This window comes from Electrona antarctica (assembly GCF_951216825.1).
Source record: "Electrona antarctica genome assembly, contig: scaffold_58, whole genome shotgun sequence".
Taxonomy (NCBI): domain Eukaryota; kingdom Metazoa; phylum Chordata; class Actinopteri; order Myctophiformes; family Myctophidae; genus Electrona; species Electrona antarctica.
In genome coordinates this window covers 332,650-337,978 of record NW_027638206.1, presented here as the reverse complement: position 1 = coordinate 337,978, position 5,329 = coordinate 332,650, and the positions used below count along the sequence as shown (strand labels likewise).

Below are 5,329 nucleotides of genomic sequence, written 5' to 3'. Positions count from 1 at the left end.
ATTTGACTCATGATCAGAGCTTCCGTCGCTCCAGACTGTACGACGGAAGCATTTATATTTCACTCGTGATCAGAGCTTCCGTTGCTCCAGACTGTATGACGGAAGCATTTATATTTTACTCGTGATCAGAGCTTCCGTTGCTCCAGACTGTACGACGGAAGCATTTATATTTCACTCGTGATCAGAGCTTCCGTTGCTCCAGACTGTACGACGGAAGCATTTATATTTCACTCGTGATCAGAGCTTCCGTTGCTCCAGACTGTATGACGGAATGAACATTGCGAGAGGCAACAGATCTGGCAACGAGAGACGAGGACATTGTATGATGTGGTTGTCTGTGTAAGTAAATAGTCGGTAGAGCAGAATGAATTCCCCAAAACCGCCGATCTACAAGTTCACAGCGCGTCACATCTGGACATGCGCTGTGAGCTTGTAGATCTTCTATTTTTGCTGCTCGGGTGCAAGGGGTTAACAGAAGTGGCATTTTAATGGGCTATATCTTGGTAAAATCTCTTTTTTTTTTACTATTTTGAAAAAAACCTTTAATAAAAATCGTTCAAATATCCGATTGTTTCGACGTACATCGGCTATAGTTGAACTATTTTTAAAATGTGTTTTCAAAACGGTAAAACGAATTCAAATAAGTCTAGGGGTAAGATAGGGCCCTAAGCGGTTTAAGCATATTTTGATTATCATTGCACTAATATTGTTAATTAATCGCAATTATTTCAGCCACAATAATAATCGATAATCAATCAATGATTGATCTGATCGTTTTCATAGCGTCAATTGTAGTTCGGCTGTTTTTGGGGGTTTTTTTGGCACACGACCAAAAGTACGTAAATCTGACTTCAGGACGAAGTCACCGGATGCACTTATTGTTGTTTTTGTTGTTGGTTCTCAACCAGTGGTCCGGGGACCCCCACTGGTCCCTGGGGGGGTTCCAGGTGGTCCCAGGTGGTCCGGGGACCCCCACTGGTCCCTGGGAGGGTTCCAGGTGGTCCGGGGACCCCCACTGGTCCCTGGGGGGGTTCCAGGTGGTCCCAGGTGGTCCGGGGACCCCCACTGGTCCCTGGGAGGGTTCCAGGTGGTCCGGGGACCCCCACTGGTCCCTGGGAGGGTTCCAGGTGGTCCCTGGGAGGGTTCCAGGTGGTCCCCATGCTAAATGATTGGTAACCAAATGGATGGACTATTTGTTCAGCGATTTGTTTAACTCTTGAGAGTGTAAAAATGAAACCAAATGGACCCTTACGGGGTCCGTCTGAGAGGCTAAATGTCATCAGATGGTGGTCCGTGGCTCAAATGCTGAATAAATAAATAAATAAATAAATAAATAATGGACCTCGATATGCAAAGGGTGGAAAACCGCTGCTATACAGTATGTGTGTACAGTACATTATGTACAGTAAAGTTAAACGGACCAATGGAATGCAGGAACACTGATTGTGCTGAGAAGCATTTCACAATAAATGGCGGAGCAAGTGGAGATTGATTGATTGATTGATTGATTCTACACGTTTCTGTTTTTTTGGGGGGGAGAGAGAGAATTGTCATAATTATTTATATACAATCGTCATTGTTGTTTTTTTTTGTTTTTTTTTAATTATTATTTTATGGTCATGCCAAAAGAATAACTTAATAGAACTGAGAATAGAACTGAAATATGATAATAAAAAATAATATAATAAAATGTAGTTGTGTGTTCCTTTCCAAATGAATGTAGTGGAGTAAAAAGTACAATATTTGCCTCTGAAATGTAGTGGATTGGAAGTCAATAAAGTTCTGGAATACAAATACTGTAATTAAGTATACTTAAGTACTACAAATACTGTAATTAAGTATACTTAAGTACTACAAATACTGTAATTAAGTATACTTAAGTACTACAAATACTGTAATTAAGTATACTTAAGTACTACAAATACTGTAATTAAGTATACTTAAGTACTACAAATACTGTAATTAAGTATACTTAAGTAAATGTAGGTCTACTTTGTAGTTACTTTACACCACATTAGGCCGGCACGGGTGAACATTGGCACAGTCGTGCGTGCGTGCGTGCGTGCGTGCGCACGCGAGAGAGATGCAGACACACACACAGTTTTAAGAATATGCCTATACATTTATTCTGAATAATTTCAGAGTGGTACATATTGTATATCTATCGCAGAGCCTAACGCCAAGATACAGTATTATAGGCGTCTATAATCTATGCTATCTATTCTATAATAGATAGCATATTGGTTAAATCTATTTGTGATTATCTGACTGAATTATACCGATTATATGCCCTCAGCTCTGAACTCGGTAGAATCTGCACCTGGCTCGCTGATAACAAACTATCTTTACACCTGGGAAAAACTGAATCCATTCTCTTTGGCTCTATTAGTAATCTCAGCAAGGCAAATGGCTTCTTGGTTAGAGTGGGTGACAATGTTATCACACGTAAAGATGAAATTACCTACCTAGGTTCCATCATGGAGGCTAATCTTTCCGGTGATAAAATGGCCACCAACGTAATCAAAAAAGTCAACCATAGAACAAGATTCCTCTACAGGATCTCCTCACTGGTCAACAAAAACACCTTGAAGACCTTAACAGGAGCCCTTGTACAGGGTTTCTTTGACTATGCATGCACCTCCTGGTACCACAGCACCTCAAAGGCCCTTAAAACCAGGCTCCAGACTTCCCAAAACAAACTGGTCAGGCTCCTACTTGATCTAGCCCCCCGAACCCACCTCACCCCTGCCCACTTCGACAGGCTGGAATGGCTTAGGGTCGACGACAGAGTACAGCAACTTGCAATGGGTCTGGTCCACAAGATTCGATACACCACCAAGATACCCATGTACCTGTCTAGATACTTCCTTAATGTTAACGAAGTCCACACCCACAACACCAGAGGGAGTGCAACGAACCATGTACAACCCAGATTCGGCACAAACAAGGGACTAAATTCTTTTCGCTCCTATGCCACCAAAATGTGGAACGCCCTACCAACTGTCATTAAGACATGCGAATCCCTTGACTCCTTCAAAACCGCTCTCAAAGGGCACCTACGGATGGCTGCAATTCGAAACTGGCCCCCGTAAAATCTGAATCCCCCCCCCGCCCCCCCCTTTTTTCCCCTCACTGTATATATTTATTTTCCCTTTTTACCTCCTTTTTGATGAATTCCTGTTCTGTCTATAGAAGTGTCTATTTGTACGTCTCTAAATGTTTTGATGATTTGAACATGGTGGACCCTGTTGGAAACAAGTGTAATGCTTAATTGGGTCGTCCACTCACAGTTAACAGCCTTTGTATTGAGTTTGTGCTTGAAATGTACTGTAATTCTGCAAACTGTTAATAAATTCTTCAATCAATCAATCAATCAATTAGAAAGAGGGGGGGTCAAGGTAACCTGACTCCGCCAGATGGCAGCATTGAGTCACAGACAGTAACAGTCACAGTAGGCAATGTCAAGCAATCTCTGAAAATCTATGAAAAGGTTGGATCTGCAATACAGAAGCTATTGGGGGTCCCTGCTTCATCTCTCTCAGCTATCGGGGGTCCCTGCTTCATCTCTCTCAGCTAAGGGGTCCCTGCTTCATCTCTCTCAGCTAAGGGGTCCCTGCTTCATCTCTCTCAGCTAAGGGGTCCCTGCTTCATCTCTCTCAGCTATCGGGGGTCCCTGCTTCATCTCTCTCAGCTAAGGGGTCCCTGCTTCATCTCTCTCAGCTATTGGGGGTCCCTGCTTCATCTCTCTCAGCTATTGGGGGTCCCTGCTTCATCTCTCTCAGCTAAGGGGTCCCTGCTTCATCTCAGCTAAGGGGTCCCTGCTTCATCTCAGCTAAGGGGTCCCTGCTTCATCTCTCTCAGCTAAGGGGTCCCTGCTTCATCTCTCTCAGCTATCGGGGGTCCCTGCTTCATCTCTCTCAGCTAAGGGGTCCCTGCTTCATCTCTCTCAGCTATCGGGGGTCCCTGCTTCATCTCTCAGCTATCGGGGGTCCCTGCTTCATCTCTCTCAGCTATTGGGGGTCCCTGCTTCATCTCTCTCAGCTATCGGGGGTCCCTGCTTCATCTCTCAGCTATCGGGGGTCCCTGCTTCATCTCTCAGCTATCGGGGGTCCCTGCTTCATCTCTCAGCTATCGGGGGTCCCTGCTTCATCTCTCTCAGCTATTGGGGGTCCTTGAAAAACCATTGAATTCCCCTGGTATAACACCACTTTGTAGAGCTCCGAGACTTACTTTATTTTAAGGCAACAAATTGCAATTTGCCTGATGAAAACCTAGTCGGTCGAACCCGTTGCACCTGATGAAGACCTAGTCGGTCGAACCCGTTGCACCTGATGAAGACCTAGTCGGTCGAACCCGTTGCACCTGATGAAGACCTAGTCGGTCGAACCCGTTGCACCTGATGAAGACCTAGTCGGTCGAACCCGTTGCACCTGATGAAGACCTAGTCGGTCGAACCCGTTGCACCTGATGAAGACCTAGTCGGTCGAACCCGTTGCACCTGATGAAGACCTAGTCGGTCGAACCCGTTGCACCTGATGAAGACCTAGTCGGTCGAACCCGTTGCACCTGATGAAGACCTAGTCGGTCGAACCCGTTGCACCTGATGAAGACCTAGTCGGTCGAACCCGTTGCACCTCATGAAGACCTAGTCGGTCGAACCCGTTGCACCTGGCCTGAATATAGGCATTGAGATGTGCACACAATCTACTCCGTATAGCCTAATATATTAATAGAAATTATTGTATGAATGTGACAGCTGGCTAACTGGTAGCCTAATACTGTAAACATGTTATATATTGTACTGTAACATGATCTGTGAAATATTAATGCTAGGAAATCAGCTGCAGAATGTCAGGGGTATTTAGGATATATCATATACCTACATGTACATGCTGGAAAGAAAGAAAGAAAGAAAGAAAGAAAGAAAGAAAGAAAGACCTCATACTACACATCACTAAAACTACTGGATCTATATTTATAAAGTATTTATAAATACATGAAGTCAGTAAATCTCAAATCTCATCTTTTTGACATTAGATACATTTTTGCTCTTTGGTGCGCTTGTTAAACAGAAACCTGGCAACCCCAGCACGTCCACCCTCTAAACCCAGCCGTGTAGAAACTTAAACTCGACTTGATTTCTTTCCCCCCTGTTATTAAAATATCACGCAAAGAGAAAGCACGAGACACAATAATAATAGCAATATTAATAATAATAAATGTATGAAAACAATAATAATACATATACTAACACCGTTTTATGCTACCACTATATTACCGTGACATCAATACTCAGTTCCGCCGGTTCCGGTTTCCAGTCGGACCGTTA

General features: G+C 43.8%; 1 protein-coding gene across 8 annotated transcripts in view; it reads left to right on the top strand.

Moving 5' to 3' along the window:
* Positions 1–1,623, top strand: part of eps8a (EGFR pathway substrate 8a, signaling adaptor) — a 69,145-nt gene extending 67,522 nt beyond the window's left edge. For all 8 annotated transcript variants that reach the window (XM_079531182.1, XM_079531184.1, XM_079531187.1 and 5 more), the window contains one exon: positions 1–1,623. This exon is cut by the window's left edge and continues 1,278 nt beyond it. The gene's annotated coding sequence lies outside the window, so the exon portion shown is untranslated.
* The last annotated feature ends 3,706 nt before the right edge of the window (positions 1,624–5,329 follow it).